At 45.9% G+C, this 18119-nt stretch overlaps 1 long non-coding RNA gene across 1 annotated transcript; it reads right to left on the bottom strand.

Moving 5' to 3' along the window:
* Positions 1 to 10508: 10508 nt before the first annotated feature.
* On the bottom strand, positions 10509 to 12078 carry LOC147598130 (uncharacterized). Its single transcript, XR_015260874.1, has 3 exons — positions 11974 to 12078; positions 11773 to 11874; positions 10509 to 10654 (listed from the first exon to the last, which is right to left on the bottom strand). It is a non-coding gene; the product is annotated as an uncharacterized LOC147598130 (long non-coding RNA).
* Between the last annotated feature and the right edge of the window lie 6041 nt (positions 12079 to 18119).

Here is an 18119-nt window from a genome sequence, read left to right as displayed (position 1 = left end):
TGTACCTGAAAATTTGGGAATCAGAAACTCTTCAATAAAAATGGAAAGAACCATATCAGGTGCTTCTAGCAATATATACAGCCCCTAAATTTGAAGATATTGATTCTTGGATTCATTATTTGAGAGTCAAGAAGCACAGCCTCCAAAACAGAAACAATGGATTTCTAAAGAAATATGTCATTTAAAGTTAACAGTCTCTCATTTTTAATGAATTAGACAAAATCATATCAAAATAATGAAATCTATCAAAGGAATTTTAGTAGTAATGCTAATAATACTTTTTGTTTTACTGATTATGGAGATTAGTTATAAGTAAATGAGACTTATTGAAAAAAATTAAATAAGTCTCAAAGGGGGGAAATGTTACATGACATAAATGTTGAAAATTAAATATCAGTATGAGGTGATTCTTGCTAACTGTAGAACTGTAGTCACATAGGTTAAGTTTTATACGAAATCTATTTGTCCTTAGAGGGAGTGGGACCCTAGAGATCTTATAATACGCATTTGTTAGAAGCTAGCCTAGCATATCTTTAATACAATGGTAAGTCCCAAACACCCCCAAACACCACCTGCAGAAATAGGCCCTGAGCCATCACTTTGGAGCCAGGAAAATCAAGCAGCACCGCGACCTGTTCTCAAGACCAGATATGGAGATTTCAAGGAGGAGTTTGACCAGCGAATTTGAGGAGGGGGCGTTTTGACGACCACCAAGACCACCAAAAGACCCTCGACTCAAAAGACTGGGCATGCGCGAGTGGGTAGGGAAATGATGTAATGGTTTCTCAGAAAATTTATGTTTATGCATATTATTTCTTGGAATTTAATGAATATGTATAATTAACGTGTATTTAACCCGTGCTGTTGATCAAATGGGTGCGCACGCTAGGTGGAGCGATCCCCCGTGCGCCCAGCGCTGCAATGAAGAAGTGCCTGCTTCTTAACTTCTCATTGCTGTTAAGGAGTTTTATTCCGGATTTCGGTAACAGCTCCATCCGTTCATTTTCGCTCCCGCACCGCCAGGAGAGCGCGGCCGGGCAGAGACAGCCCACACAAGCCTGAGGCGAGTGCAGTCAACAGCGTTCCCAGGGGAGGAACGGACAGCCACGGCCTCTGGGAGAGGGAAAGAAGAAGCAGCGACCGTTATTACCGCACGCGGCCCCTGGCCGGAGCGCCTGCTGCCGCAGGGGATTCTCCAGATACACTGAGGTCCCCCCTCGCAGCCTTCAGGGCAGGGCGTGGCCCGGTGCTACGGGACAGGCTTCAGGGGACGCGCCGGAGCGGCGGGCAGCTGCACGGGGCCGGGGGAGGCTCGGGGGGAGCTCTGGCGAGCTGGGGAGGTGCCCGGCGTCTCCGCCCGGGAGGGGGGGCCCCCTCCTGCCCCTCTTCCCTTCTCTCTGCTCTCGGGTCACTCCCCGGGGCTACCCTCGCCCGGCTCGGCTCCGAGCGGGCGGCTTGAGGCTCCCCGGGCGGGCAGGAGACAGCGCTGCAGCCACGAAAGGGGCTCGCTCACCTCACGGGTGCCCTCGGTACTCACCCGTCACCGCCGCCGGGACCCGCCGGCCGCACACCGCCATGCTGCTCCCGGCCGCATGCGCAGTCCGAAGGCCGAACACAGTGCCTGCCGGGAGAAGGGCAGAGCACTGCGCACGCGCGACTCCCGAGCTGCAGTTCCCGCTTTCCGTCACCAGGTGGCAGCAGCCCCCCACCGCTCCGGGCCTGGGTGTTCAGCCGGACGAGCCACGGCCGGTTCCTCCTGACGTGCGGAAAACGGACTCCACAATCCGTAAGATTGTAAAGTAGGTATGCTTATTCAGCGCTGGGCAGCACAGGGGGGTAGTCCCACCAAAACCGTGCGCGCCTTACGTGGCAACTCACTTTAAATTTATACAACCAAATGTTACATATACATCAAGTTTCACAATACGCCTAGACATATGCATGACCTATCCCCGCTTCGTATTAAAATTAGTCCCAAGGGGTCATTTTCATAAACTCCTCCTGTCTGGGCTTGCGCAGTGCCTCCTGCTGGTGGTCGTCGGGGGTCGTGGGGATGAAGGCAGGTGACTCCTCTTCGTCACCGCTAGTAACCTTTTGTTCTTGCGCAAACTCAGTTATCCCTTGGCTTTCATTCAAGCTGCAGGGTCGGTTTTAGCTGGTTCTTGAAGCGACCCCCCTAGTCCTTACCGGGAACTGTCTTTCGTGAAGAATTGCAAGACTTTCTGCTTCAAATAGTTTGCACAATGGTTAGCAAATTATTAAGCAAGTAGTTAACAAAACATTAAGCACTATTTATCAACTTGATTCCTTAGGATGCACAGCAATAATTAATCAATGCCATATCTATTAAGATTTCTTTAACTCCTTCTCTCAGTCCCCCCTTTTCTAGAAAATTAGTAAATTCTTTTACTGCCAGCTATGTTCATCGTTTGTAGATTTACCAGGATTACACAAACCTTAATCCACATTCTACCTTCTCAGTTTAAGCTTTAGGGGTCCCTGAACTTCAGAAGTCCAGAGTTTTTGTGGTGCCTTTTTTACCCTAGTGTGGTGTATCCAGGCATTCTGCTCTCTGATCTTGATTGCTGTAAAGGAGGTGAGGAGTACCTGGTATGGTCCTTCCCACTGTGGTTCCAAGGTTTTTTCTGCAAGAGACTTTACATATACATCATCTCCAGGTTGTATATCATGCACAGGTTCATCTAGACCTCTTCCCCGGGTCCCAATTACATGCTTTCCAATTTTATTGAGCTGTTTGCCCAATGCCACCATGTAGGAAGTCATAATTTCATCCCCAGCTTGCGTAGACATTCCCCTCTGTATTCCATAGGGTCGTCCATACAAAATTTCAAAGGGACTCAGTCCTTCCTTTGCCCTTGGTCTCGTTCGTATACGCAGAAGGGCTAAAGGGAGTGACTGAGGCCACGTTAAGTTTGCTTCTTGTCCCAATTTCACAATTTGCTGTTTGATTAAGTGATTCATTTTCTCTACTTGGCCACTCGACTGAGGGCGATACGGGGTATGAAGTTGCCAATCTATACCTAAATGGTGGCTGATTTGTTGCACTATTTTTGAGACAAAATGTGGTCCTCTGTCTGAGGATATGGTTGCTGGAACCCCAAAACGTGGTATTCTCTCTTGTACCAACACTTTAGTTACCTCCCGAGCCTTGGCTGTCCTAGTTGGGAACGCTTCTGGCCAACCTGAAAAGGTATCAGTTAATACCAGCAAATAGCGATACCCCCCTTTTCTTGGAAGTTCTGTAAAATCAACCTGCCATTGTTGTCCAGGCCCATTGCCCTTCCCAATCTGGCCCATTTCTGGTTTGGGAGTATTTTTTGGATTAGTCTGGAGGCAAAGGTCACACTGTTGAGTCACCTGTCTCACTGTGGTATATAAGTTTCTAGCCACGATTTCCCTTATCAAATGTTTATACAGAGCCTCTGTTCCCCAATGCCTTTTTCTATGTTCCTCCCGTATCAAGTGCCACAGTAAACAAGAGGGAATAATTAGTCTTCCCTGTGGGGTATAAGCCCACCCCTCTTCATTATATGACCCTTCCAAGTCTGTGATAAGTTTCTGATCTTCCTTGGTATATTCTGGCTTACCTTCTAGAGAGATTTGCCTATCAGGAATTAGAGCCCCTTCTATTCTCACCTTCATTTTGGCCGCTTGTTTTGCCTCTCTGTCCGCCAGTTCATTCCCTTTCTCCAAATCGGAGCTCACTCTCTGCTGTGCCTTAATATGCATAATTGCCACTTTCTCAGGGAGCTGGACAGCTTCTAGTAGCTTCAAAATTTCTTCTGCATGTTTGATATTTTTTCCCTGGGAGTTCAATAGTCCTCTTTCTTTCCAGATTGCTCCATGTGCGTGCACAACTCCGAAGGCATATTTTGAGTCCGTGTCAATGTTCACAGTTTTGCCCTGGGCCAACTCCAGGGCTCGGGTTAGGGCAATTATTTCTGCCTTCTGTGCGGAGGTGTTCATGGGCAAAGGCCCTGACTCTATTACCTGCTGGCTGGTAGTGATGGCATATCCCGCGTGTCGATTGCCATTTAAGACATAACTGCTCCCGTCTGTGAACCAGTTTTCCCCATTTTCCATGGGGCTATCCTTCAGGTCTGGGCGGCTTGCATATGTTGCTTCGATGGTTTCCAAACAGTCATGGTGCACTGGTTCTCCTGTGTTCCCACTGAGAAAAGAAGCTGGGTTGACAATGTTAGTGACCACGATTTCCACATCGTCCTGTTCTACTAATACAGCTTGATATCTCAGGAACCTTTGTGGAGAGAGCCAGTGCCCACCCCTTTGCTTCCAGTACTGCTGATACTGTATGAGACACCAAAACAGTCATTTTCTGGCCCAGGGTAAACTTTCGGGCTTCCTGTATGTTCAGTATCACAGCTGCAACCGCCCGTAGGCATCCAGGCCAACCCTTTGCAGTGGCGTCTCACTGCTTAGAGAGATAGGCAACTGCCCGTCGATATGGACCCAGATCTTGTGCTAATATTCCCAGGGCAATACCCTGTTTCTCATGGGAGAAAAGAAGAAACGGCTTACTCACATCTGGGAGTCCTAAGGCCGGGGCCGACATCAACGCCTTTTTCAGTAGCTCAAAGGCTCGTTCGGTCTCTTTGTTCCACTCAAGGTGCTTCTGCTCAGTAGCTGTCAGAGCATACAGTGGTTTAACAAGCAGTCCATAATTATAGATCCACAATCGGCACCACCCGGTCATTCCCAGAAAAGTCCGTAACTCCTTTACTGTCTGAGGTCTCTGAGTCTGGCATATTGCCTCTTTGCGGGCCTGTCCCAAAGTTCTCTGCCCCGCACTAATTTCATAGCCCAAATAATTCACTTTACGTTGCATTACCTGGGCTTTCTTCTTGGAGACACGGTATCCCTGGAGTCCCAAGAAATTCAACAGACTCACCGTCCATGCCATACAATCTTCCTCTGTTTTCGTGGCAATCAGGATATCATCTACATACTGCAACAATTTTCCTTCCCCAGATGGGGTTTCCCAGGATTCTAAGTCTTTTGCAAGCTGATTCCCAAAAATGGTAGGACTATTTTTAAATCCTTGTGGCAACGCCGTCCAAGTGAGCTGGGTCTTCCGACCACTTTTAGGGTTTTCCCATTCGAACGCAACAATTTTTGACTGGCTTCATGGAGAGGGAGGCAAAAGAAAGCATCCTTCAAATCTAAAACAGTAAACCAAATTAGTTCAGGTGTCAACACAGTCAGCAGGGTATATGGATTGGCCACTACTGGGTAGAGGTCCTCAGTTATCTTATTCACCGCCCGTAAGTCTTGGACCACCCTATATGACCCATCGGGTTTCCGAACAGGTAATATAGGGGGTATTGAATTCTGACTCACACTCCTTTAATAGTCCTAACTGTAGAAATTTTTCTATCACCGGCCGGATTCCTTCTCTGTCTTCCTTCTTTAGGGGACATTGTTTAATTCTTACCGGTCGTCGGCCTTCCTTAACCTTAACTTCAACAGGTGGAGCACTTTTCGCCCTTCCAGGTACATCAGTAGCCCATACCCCCGGGTACACTTGGTTTAGGATTTCCTCATTCATTTTTCCTTCTGAGGGGAGACTGGTTAAGGTGAGACTCAATATCTGAATATATTGCTGATCTTTTACCTCCAGAGTAATTTCTCCTTTTTCAAATATAATTTTTGCTCCCAATTCTTCCAATAGATCTCTCCCCAAAAGTGCTTTCGGGGAGTTGGGCATATATAAAAATTTGTGGATACCCCATTGTTTTCCCAATTTGTATTTTAGAGGCTTACAAAAATATGCCTTTTCACTTTGGCCAGTCGCTCCTTTTACCATGACATAATCATTTCCCAGGGGCATCAAAGCTTGATTCAGAACTGAATATGTTGCCCCTGTATCTACTAAGAATTCTACTTGTTGTTGTTTTTCCCCTAGCTTAATTATAACCAGTGGATCCGCTAGGGTAGACTCCCCAGGTTCCCGTCAGTCTTCTATCACATTAGCTATCCTCACATTCGCCGGGATCCTCCGGCCTTCTTTCTTGTTCCTTGGGCATTCCTTTTTCCAGTGGCCAAAGCCCTTGCACATTGCACACTGATCCTTTTCCAACCCCAACCGAGGCTGATTTCGCCTACCTCTCCACTCCCCATCTCCCCGAACGACAGCCACCAACCTTCTTTGTCCCTGCCGATACCCTTCTTCTCTATTACTGAACACTCTCCAAGCCTCATCCAGCAAGATCTCTAAATTCCTGCTTTCCGCAGGAAAAAGCAACTTTTGAAGCTTTCGTCTTATGTCCCCCGTAGACTGACCCAGGAACAGAGCAGAGAAACTAGTTGCTGTATCCCTACCTCAGACCCCGGGTCCAGCGGCGTGCTACGACGCATCACATCCCTCAGTCGATCCGGGAATTCAGATGGAGACTCGGAAGGACCTTGTTTAATTGCATATAAGGCTGACCAATTTATAGTCTTAGGGATTGCCCGTTCCATCCCCTTCGAAATCCACTCCTGATATTCCTGCAATCTTTCCATATGTACTGACCTGTTTACCTCCCATTTCGGGTCCTGGAGGGGGAAGTGTTCCTTAACATCTCCCCCGGTAACTTTATAATAATCCTCGGCTAGATTTCCTGCCGTTTTTAAAATCAACTGCTTCTCCGTTTCAGTCATGTATTCTAATAGCAGCTGTATGTCTTTCCAGTCCGGATTATGTTGTTTTACAATGAACTGGAAATGTTTAGCCACACTTACCGGATCGCTTCTGTAATCTTTAGCAATTTTTCTCCACTCTCCCAAGTCAGCGGTGGAGAAGGGTACTTTAATTAACATTGTTCCGCCATCCGGCCCCACCGCCTCCCGGAGGGGTGCTTGTAAGATTGTCGGAGCAGATTTCTGTCTAGTACGGGAAGATACAGGGCTATCAGGGGGATTCGATGTCCCTTCCGAGTCTGCGTCCTGGTCCTGTGATCGGGGGGGAGGTTTAAACAAATCACCTAAATCTTGTTCTGGAACCTGGCGTACTTTATCTGCTTTCGTACACCTCTGCCCAATGCTGCATGATGAACAGCACCTTTTTAACCTGCCCCCACCCCCCTTGTTCTCCCGTTCGAGTGCGAGTACCATAGGGTCCTGCGGGGATATCATCCCACAGTCCCTTTGCCACTCCGGGTGATTTCGTAGGGTAAAAAACATATCTGCATACGACACCTCGTCCCATTTCCCTTCTCTTCTAAGAAACAACATAAGCTGCAACAAAGTATTGTAATCCAACGTTCCATTGAACGGCCACTTGACTTCACCCTCTAACTTATACAATGGCCACCACTGATTGCAATATTTAATAAGAGTCTTTTTACTTTCCGTACCTCCACCCCCGGCAATATCTTTCCAGTGGGCGAGTATGCAGCCCAGGGGGCTTTTCCTTAATATTCCCCCTTGAGTGTTGCCCATTTTATATTTCCTCTGTGAGAGGGTCTCAAGGAATGATTCAAATTTAGACTAACTATTTCACTCCTCCACACCACACTTACAATCAATCACTCAACCACACTCTCTTAACCATACAGCACAGGGATCCCTCATTCATACCAGCCTTTTAAAGCAGCTGCAAAATGGTTGCAAGAACAAACTCACCTACTGATGTTAAACTATCTCCAAATCCGGGTTAAAGAGGCCCGCTTACCCTTCTCCTGCTTCTCATGTACCGATCATCAGCAGGTCCATCCTGGCTCCCAGCAATGGGATGCAGCGGTTACCTCGGACTCGCTCGATCTACCCCCAAGATCGCTAGCGGCCGCTCTATCGGTCAGCGAGTCCCCTTTGATGCTCCAAACTAACCTGGGTACCCAACCAACGGGGACTATGCTGCACGCCAGACGTCTCTGCGCGATTTACCAGCTGCCCCAGCCACGCGTACGACTTACAGGCCCCTACCATTAAACATACCGTTTGGTCCGCGGCTTCAGGAGGTCGTTGTCTGCTCCTGCGGTGAGCGGCTGGCAGCGGAGGCTCCTCCGAGGAAAGTGCTCGGGGCGCGCCTAGGGGCGTCCGCTCCGCAGTCGATCCCGCAGCCAAGCAGAGATCCTCCTGGCTGGCTCGCCAAACTGACGTGCGGAAAACGGACTCCACAATCTGTAAGATTGTAAAGTAGGTATGTTTATTCAGCGCTGGGCAGCACAGGGGGGTAGTCCCACCAAAACCGTGCGCGCCTTACGTGGCAACTCACGTTGGGGGTGGGGGGCACTGGGCAAGTTGGGGAACACAGGCAGCGCCCCCAGGATCCCAAGACAGAGGGGTCATGGGGAGGCAGCGCCAAAAAGGGGGGCGTCGAACAGGGACACAAAACAAGAGTGCAGGGCACGCAACGGGCAAAACACAGGGGAAAAAAAACTCACAAGGGAGGAAAACCTCACACGGTGGGGGGGTGTTTTAGTGAAAAGCATTTGCAAGTGATACAGGGAATTAACGGTCTGCTAAATATTGCTTGATTTAGAAGACTGACTGTCTGCATACTGCTTGATTTAGGAGACTAACTGTCTGCTAGACAATGCCTAACAATCCTCTTGGCCTTGAAACTCACTTAAGCTTATCAGGGACTGGTACTTGTCAAGAAACTGGTATTCAGTCAAGGACTAATATGTCAAGCAAAGGACATGATAACAGGAGTCGTTCAGAAACTGCTGAAATCCCCAAGTGAAAGGAGAGCATGGGTGAATGACTGAAGTTCATCTAGAGGAAGATCAGACCCCTGAAGAAGTAAACGACCACCAGAGACAGATCTGAAATGCTAACGCAAGTGGTTTTTTAATAACCCCGCCTCGCTTATGCACATGTATGTCTGTATTGTGCAATCCTAGGAATGTGTGTACCTGCACCGGATACATTTTTGGTAAAATGTGCTGTCAGCGTGCGTGCTTTTGGAGAAGCAATCCCCCACGCACCCGGTGCCAAATAAACATGCCTGCTTTATAACTCTCTCCGAGTTGTAGAGTTTGATCCACGCGTCAGGAGGGCTGAGAAACACAGAGCGGGACAGTGGGGACGGATACGAGGGAGAGACGGACACGCAAGGACAAGGGGTACGTGTGGGAAGAAAGGTGCGTAAGGATGACCTATAGCAGGGAGTCCACGCAGGACAATCCACAGCACGTAACTCACCCGGCATAACCTGCACGAGATGACCCACACCGGACAATGGACCCACACTGCGTAATCCCCAGCGAGAACCCCTCCGTCTCCCACTGGGTCACACCAACTATCCCCAAATTGAGTGGCTTTTTTTTTTTTCCTTGTCCAGAATATTTTTTTTCCCATGGCCAGACTATGCTCCAGACCACACCTCATTTGATTTTTCCTGTGTCTGAATATTTAGTTAAAAGACTACAGAAGGAAAATCACCACATTCTTAACATTCACTCTAAAATCCATGCGGCAAGTCCCTTAGGAAAAATGCAGTCACGCATCATAGACGTACCTTGTACCTGCAGACCGCTACGGCTCCTTTCCATCCATCTCGTACTTTCATGGCCAAGGAAAGGGCGACCACGGTGAAATGCTGGCAGCAGACATTCAGTAGAGAGAGGGAAAAACCCCTTAGTTTGAAGCTAGGCAGGAATCTAACTCTTCCTTTTGGGGCGAGGTTTCTCAGGACTAAAACCACGTGAAGGACAGAGTATCTTGCAGCACCTTTGGTACAGCTGCTGATACCGGCCTTTAAAGCTTTTGCATTTTTCAGACACCCAGGCCTTTTTTTGACTCATTGGCAGCTTTAGTTTCACTCGAACCGCTGTCCTACATACAGGCAGGGGACAGACACAGATGCCTACATACATTTTCTCAACCCTAAGTACAGCCGAGATCTCCTCACCCTCTATGTGCCAAGTTGAATATTTGTTTGTTAAGGAGCACAGCAACACTTCTGTCCTCGTGAACTGCCTCCGAGCAGAGGAGGGCTCTGGGATTTCCTGGACGCCAGTGCTCCCGCTTTCACTGTCAACTCTGCACGGCCACCCACCGGAAAAAAGGCCTCAAAATAACGGACGTCAGACGATTGCTGCCACACCAAAAGTGCCAGCACTGAAAGCTCGTGCTGCTCCTCGCCGGCCCTTGCCAGCGCCTCTACAGGCCCACAAACATTATCCAGCCTAGAGACTGCATAAAAGGCAGACCGCCCCAGGCTGCAACACTCTTGCCCAGCGTACACTGACCAGTAACGTCTCCCCCTTCACCTTCCCGAGAGAGACTGTTCCCAGGGAGCCCTCTTCCTCCCATCAATTTACTACACCCTCCCTGCAGTTTTCAACCTTCTTCCCTCCTCGGCTGTGGTCCCTCAACTTAGCTCTCAAATGGCCAGAAATCAGATTCCATCCTCAAAAGAACAACCCCATGCTAACTAAGATGGCGCTTCCTCGCCCAGCTCCTCATCACCACTGCAAAAAAAAAAAACCCAAAAATAAAACCTACCGAACAGCACCGCCCTTCAACATCACACCACTTACCACCAATCTCTTCTATGGCACTCTCCTCCTCAAAAGCGCCGCAGTGCTCTGCTCACCGGCTCCACTCATTGCCAAGAAGTCCGACGCTGCAACTGCCGCTCGTGGTGCTTCAGATGCTGAGAGACGCAAAGCTCAACTTACTTTTTCTGGGGTGTAGGTAGAAAAAAAATAGGTGTCATACCAAGCTAACTAGAAAAGTATGTCATTACATGCAATGACAACATTATCAAAAACCACCTGCTTTAGCTTCCTACAAGAAAACAAATGCTCCAGGCTTCATTTCTAGCAAGACCATGCATGCTATCTAACTTCTACCACAGCTACGTTCTGGACAGGGCTGAATGACAAATGTAGCAGAACGTGGTGGCTCGCACACGTGGCCGACAGAGGCACGGAGCTCCTGGCACTGCGTCCTGGTGTCTGCTCTGTCAGGGAGGGCTCAGATGGACCAGCCACTCCTTGCTGGAGGCACCTGCCTGTGATTCACTCCTCAGTCCCCTCCAGCAGCCATGCCCAGGCGGCCCCCTTTACAGCTGGAGGCCCCTCATACAGCAGGGCCAGGGCCAGGGCCAGGGCCACCCTCAGCCTCACTGGACCCATCTGGGGCTGCCCCACCTCCAGCCCCAGCTGGAGCCCATCAGGAGCAGGGGCCCTTGCCAAAGCCCCACAGCACATCACCCCCTTCCCTGTGCCTGTCCTCAGCCATCAGCTCTGCACCCAGGGGCTGCAAACACATCCAGGGGCACAGAGGACGTCACAGACAGTGAGATACAGAACAGAAAAAAAAAAACAGTGACAGTACGCAAGACAAAGAGATAGAGAAAGAAAGATAAGAAAAGAAAGAGAGAGATAGAAAGGCAGAGGCACAGGGCAGGCATGCAGAGGCGCAAAGAAAAGCAGGCCAGAAAACAGGCTGGAGAAATTAGGTGGGGGGAGAAGACGGATGCAGATCAGGACAAAGAGATGGAAAAGGCAAAAACAGCAATGGGCCGCAGGACAGAGACAGAGGACAAACAAAGGAAGGAAAGGGAGCAGAACAAAAGTGCAGGGATACAAAACAAAAGGAAGCGGTAGAACAAGAGATTTAAAGGGAGAGAGAAAGGGGGAAGAGCATACAAGAACAGACAGAAGAGGAGAGGTAGAAGGAAACAGTAACAACAACAACAAATCACAGCAGCTTGGGAAAGGTAGGGGTCACGGGAGCGGCAGGGAAGGACAGGGACGCACAAGAGAGGAGGCAGAGCCCCAGGGGCCGGGGACTCACCACAGCTCTCACTCCCGGCACTGCTGGGAGAATCTGACAGGTCAGATGCTGCTTTCTGCTTCTCTCCTCTTCTGTAACTCCGACCACTTGGCTGTCCTCCACCTAAGAGAATACGTGGGTGTCTTACAGCTCTTAGACAAAAAGCTTCCTAGACACGTAGCCACCCACCCACGCTCGCTCGCTCGCGCTATGTGGCCGTACCGTGCTTCAGGTTCCACATACAGACTGTGCAGTGCGCACTGGCGGTCTGGCCTGCTGAAGAGTACAAAGAGGGATCCTTCCTCACCCGGAGAGGCAGGCTAGGCTCTCTCTGGCCTGCAGCGGGAGGCAGCTGCTGGCTGGCTGGCCTTTGGTTTCTTCTTCTTCTTTACCTTTCTGTGGCCTCTCCAGCTTCAGCTGCAGCAGCTCCTCTCCACAGGCAGTAAGCGCTCTGTTACATGACATAAATGTTGAAAATTAAATATCAGTATGAGGTGATTCTTGCTAACTGTAGAACTGTAGTCACATAGGTTAAGTTTTATACGAAATCTATTTGTCCTTAGAGGGAGTGGGACCCTAGAGATCTTATAATACGCATTTGTTAGAAGCTAGCCTAGCATATCTTTAATACAATGGTAAGTCCCAAACACCCCCAAACACCACCTGCAGAAATAGGCCCTGAGCCATCACTTTGGAGCCAGGAAAATCAAGCAGCACCGCGACCTGTTCTCAAGACCAGATATGGAGATTTCAAGGAGGAGTTTGACCAGCGAATTTGAGGAGGGGGCGTTTTGACGACCACCAAGACCACCAAAAGACCCTCGACTCAAAAGACTGGGCATGCGCGAGTGGGTAGGGAAATGATGTAATGGTTTCTCAGAAAATTTATGTTTATGCATATTATTTCTTGGAATTTAATGAATATGTATAATTAATGTGTATTTAACCCGTGCTGTTGATCAAATGGGTGCGCACGCTAGGTGGAGCGATCCCCCGTGCGCCCAGCGCTGCAATGAAGAAGTGCCTGCTTCTTAACTTCTCATTGCTGTTAAGGAGTTTTATTCCGGATTTCGGTAACAGTTTTGGCGACCCAGATGGGACCTTGCGAGTGAGACTGAACGAGATCGAGTGTTGATTGAACTCCAGCCGGCACAGAGGTATTCTCGGGGAGACCCATCGCTCTCGACTCACAAAGCTCCTCGCAACGTTCCCTGGAGAAAAGGGTAAGGCACTTCTTCTTTGAAATCTGTCTGGTCTGGATAGCCTGCCCATAAGGCGCGGCGAAAGCTTCGCAGGGTTGGGGCTTAGAGGGTACCCGTTTGGTTTGGAAGCCTAGGCGTCTGCCCGTAAGTCATAAGCGAAAGCTATTGCTGGGTTGGATATTTGTGTATTTGGGACAATTGTCATTTGCATTTGTTTGGTTTTTGTATTTGGGACAATTGTCATTTGCATTTATCTGGTATTTGGCATTTAATCTAAATTGTTTAAGAGTAAGAGTATGGGGAGTATTGGTAAGATTTGTACATAGCTTGGAAAGGGGCCCCAGGGTGTTTTAGAAGTGATTTACAAGCTGGTAATTGTTGCTTCAGTGCGTTTTTGTTTTGTTTTGTTTTGTTTTTTTTAAGGCTGTATGCATGTGTTGCAGTGTACGGGACTTGAATGATATACAGTATTGCATTTGGGGTTTTAAACTTTTCTTGGTGACGGGATTGACTTTGTTTGTAGAACAGTGTTATTGTCTTTTTGGTACCAAAAACTCCTTTGTAAAATATGGGAAAACACATATCTTCTATGTCTACCTCAATGGTAGGGGAAATATTAATGAAGTCTCCACTGGGATGTGTTCTTAAACATTGGGAGGATATAAGGGGAGACCCAGTAACTAGAAAAAAAAATTGATACAATATTTTACAGTTGATGTTATCTTGTAGAAGGGAAGGAAAGTGAGATGTGGTCCCCGATGTTGATTTGTTCTTTACTTTGGGAAATCATCCCAAGTGGCAGAAAGATTGCAGATACGTCCCCAAGGATCCGATGGTTTTGGCATAAAAAAAAAAAACAAAAAAAAAAAAAAAAGGAAAAAGGTTGAAAAGATCCTGGCTTGTAGTACAGAAAGTGATGTTTAAAATGTGGAACTGAAGAGGAAAACATAGAATTCATGTGTTAAATTTCTGTGTTAAATTTCTGTATTATCTTTATGTGTGGTCTGGAAGTGTTGATGCAGGTTTAACAAATGAAACAGTAGAAAAAGGGGCCAGAACACCGAACCCCCGGTGGGAGCTGTAGAGTGGGACAGTTGAATTATGAGGGTTTCAGTCCTATTGCAGGGAGAACTGGAAGCTGACAAGACCAGACAGAACAAGGAGCGGCTCAAGCCTTGCCCCCCCTACCACTTTGACAAGCAGTAGGGGAACAAACCGGGGATGAGATCGGGGTGTGGTAGAGGAATGGATAAAATAACTGCAATAGGAGAGAGATTGGGAATATCAGTGTGCAAAGTGTGAAGCATGGTGGCACTGGAAAAATGCGTGTCCTTATTCTGAAAAAGAAACAAAAAACTGGCAGCACAGCAGATGCCTTTGTCAGAGGTGCAAAGAGGACTGGGGGAGAATTCCCCAGCAGAACCCCTGGTTACAATCCAGCTGGGGACCCAAACCATGGATTTTCTATTTTGATACTGGAGCTATTCATTTTAAGTACTGGTAGAAGAAAATTGAGTAAAAAGCATGTAGACAAAATTGGTGCCACAGGGAAAGCTGAAAATAAATTTTTCATTCAATCCTTAACTTTAAGGTGGGTAAAAATGGGGAACTGGCCAATTTTTATATATACCAGAGTGTCCTGTTGCCTTAGTGGGGAGAGATTTATTGAGCAAATTGAAAGCACAAATTAATTTTTAAAACTGTGACATTCAATTAAATATACCCTAATCAAAAGCCAGAGAGGCAAGAATTTTTATGTTGCAGACAACTTCAGAGCCATATGAAATCCCTCAAGAAGTGGACAATGCAGTAACCCTTTGGTGTGGGCTGGCGAAGTTCCCGGACATTCAAAAGCAGCAGAACCGGTAAAGATTTTTCTAAAGGAGAGCACCAAACTGGTAAGACAAAAACAGTACCCTTTAAAATTAGAAGCTAGAAGAGGCCTTGAGAAAATGATTGAAAATTTCTTAAAAAAATATCGACTATTAGTCGAATGTGAATCAGAATTCAATACTCCCATTTTACCTGTGAAAAAGCCAGAAAGTGAGGAATATAGGTTAGTACAAGATTTTAATAGCAATAAATTTAATAGTTCAAGATATTCACCCCTTAGTGGCAAACCTGTATCCTTGTTGACAGCTTTAAAAGAAAATCACAAGTGGTTCACTGTATTGAACTTATAGGATGCCTTTTTCTGTATTCTTCTTGACAAAAATAGTCAGGCATATTTTGCCTTTGAACTGCAAAATCCCACAACTGGGCAGAAGACTCAGCTCACCTGGGCAGTGCTACCTCAAGGATTTAAAAATAGCCCAATGATCTTTGGAAATCAATTGGCTAAGGAATTAGAAACATGCAAAATAATTTATCCTGAAAGACTGGTGTTGCAATATGTAGATGATATTTTAATAGCCACAGAAACCAGAGAAAAATATTTCAACTTGACTACTAACCTGCTAAATTTCTTGGGCCAAAGTGATAACAGATTTTCCAAGAAGAAAGCACAGATTGGAAAAGAGACTGTCATGTATTTGGGATTTGAAATCACACAGGGACAAAGACAACTTGGAAATGAGAGAAAAGAGGCAATTTGCCAAATGCCGGAGCCAAAAGGAGCTAAGGAGCTGCAAACGTTTCTGGGAATGGCTGGCTGGTGTCACCTGTGGATTAAAGGAATTGAAGGAGGGACCCCTTGTGTGAGAATCTGAAGCTCGAAAGGCATTCCAGAATGTAAAGGTAGCTCTGATGTTCACTCCTGCTCTAGGGTTGCCCGATTTAACCAAACCCTTTGAACTGTTTGTTCATGAAAGACAACATTCGGCCCTCAGAAGAATCCTTTCTCAGAAAAATGGAGAATGAAGAAGACCGGTTGGTTATTTCTCCAAACAATTGGACAATGTTAGCTAAGGATGACCAGGTTGTCTATGGGCTGTAGCAGCAACTGTCCTCCTGACTTAAGAAGCTTGTAAGCTGACAACGGGACACCCAAGAACAGCTTATGTACCGCATATGGTACTTTCTGTTCTGGAACAGAAAGGAGGACACTGGTTATCCCCAAGCAGGATGCTCAAACATCACATTGTCCTGTTGGAACAAGATGATGTCAAATCAAAAACAACTACAACAATAAATCCTGCCATCTTTTTAAGTTCAATAGAAGAAGAAGTTCTAAGTCATGACTGTCTACAGACCATCAAACAAGTTTATTCCAGCAGAAGTAACAGAAGAGTGAACATACCTGACCCAGAATTCGAGATATGTACTGATGGAAGCAGCCTCGTGAGAAATGGAAGAAGATTGGCTGGATATGCAATAACAATAACAAACTCTGTTATTGATGCAAAGCCGCTCTCAGTGAACACCTCAGCACAAAAGGCGGAATTGATAACTAGCCCTCATAAAAGCCCTAAAATGGACAGAACATAAAAAGTGAATATATGGACTGATTTAAAGTATGCTCTTGGAGTAGTACATGCCCATGGAGCCACATGGAAAGAAAGAGGAATGCTGACAGCACAAGGAACATCCATGAAACACCAAGAAGAAATTCTGCAATTGCTCCAAGTGGTGCAGAAACCCAAAGAAGTTGCAATAATGCACTGCAAAGCCCACCAATTTGGGAATTTCCCAGTGAATACTGGAAATAAATTAGTCAATAAAAAGGCAAAGAAGAGAGCAGAAAAAGGCATCATGACAATAATACTAGTTAAAGAAGTGAAATTTGAGCAACAAACCCCAAATTACAGTAAGGTTGATTTGGAATTAGCTAAATCAATTCAAATAAATATGAAAAATGATCATTAGTCCTAAAAATCAAGTTGTGGTCTCACCACAATCAAAGCTAAAAGCATAGAAAAATTCATTGGGAAACAGAGGCAATGATCAGTGATTTAAGAAGACAGGTGATTAGTGTTAGGATGATAAAGCTAATAAAATCAGTAACAAAAAGTGTGAAACTTGTTTAAAGAATAACCCGAGAAATATTAAATAACCACCCCCAGGAACCATATATATGGGAAACTTGCCTGAAAATTATTGGCAGATTGATTTTTCAGAATTGCCACAACAAAATGGATATAGATATCTATTGGTATTAGTAAATATGGCCAAAAGATTTTCTTTTCCTGTCACACCAATAGGCAAGAGAAGTGGCTAAAAATATGTTAAAAGAAATAATATCATGGTTTGGAATCCCCAAAAGAATATAATCAAATAGAGGTCCTCATTTTGTGTCTGAAATTATTCAAATATTGAGGAAAATTCTGGGAATCAAATTGAATTTACACACTCCTTGAAGGCCACAATCTAATAGACAAGTAAAATTTGTCAGAAAATATCTTTAAAATGGCCTCATGCTCTTCCTTAAGCACTTCCGAGAACCAAGATTCAATCCAGATCTAAGACTAAAATTAGTCCATATGTTAATGTATGGAAAATCTTATCAGACTCTAACCCTTGTTCAAAATGTGACTGCTACTGGGGATAATGAAATGGAATTGTATTTGATATCCCTTGGAAGAACTCTGATATGGATATGGAACTGCCACAGAGCCTCTTTCTTTAGATTCCCCAGTTCATCATTTTAACCAGGAGATTACGTGTACCTGAAAATTTGGGAATCAGAAACTCTTCAATAAGAATGGAAAGAACCATATCAGGTGCTTCTAGCAATATATACAGCCCCTAAATTTGAAGATATTGATTCTTGGATTCATTATTTGAGAGTCAAGAAGCACAGCCTCCAAAACAGAAACAATGGATTTCTAAAGAAATATGTCATTTAAAGTTAACAGTCTCTCATTTTTAATGAATTAGACAAAATCATATCAAAATAATGAAATCTATCAAAGGAATTTTAGTAGTAATGCTAATAATACTTTTTGTTTTACTGATTATGGAGATTAGTTATAAGTAAATGAGACTTATTGAAAAAAATTAAATAAGTCTCAAAGGGGGGAAATGTTACATGACATAAATGTTGAAAATTAAATATCAGTATGAGGTGATTCTTGCTAACTGTAGAACTGTAGTCACATAGGTTAAGTTTTATACGAAATCTATTTGTCCTTAGAGGGAGTGGGACCCTAGAGATCTTATAATACGCATTTGTTAGAAGCTAGCCTAGCATATCTTTAATACAATGGTAAGTCCCAAACACCCCCAAAC

Source organism: Chlamydotis macqueenii, chromosome 21 (assembly GCF_036417535.1).
Source record: "Chlamydotis macqueenii isolate bChlMac1 chromosome 21, bChlMac1.mat, whole genome shotgun sequence".
NCBI lineage: Eukaryota > Metazoa > Chordata > Aves > Otidiformes > Otididae > Chlamydotis > Chlamydotis macqueenii.
The sequence above is the reverse complement of the archived record's forward strand: the minus strand, read 5'-3'. Positions and strand labels throughout refer to the sequence as shown.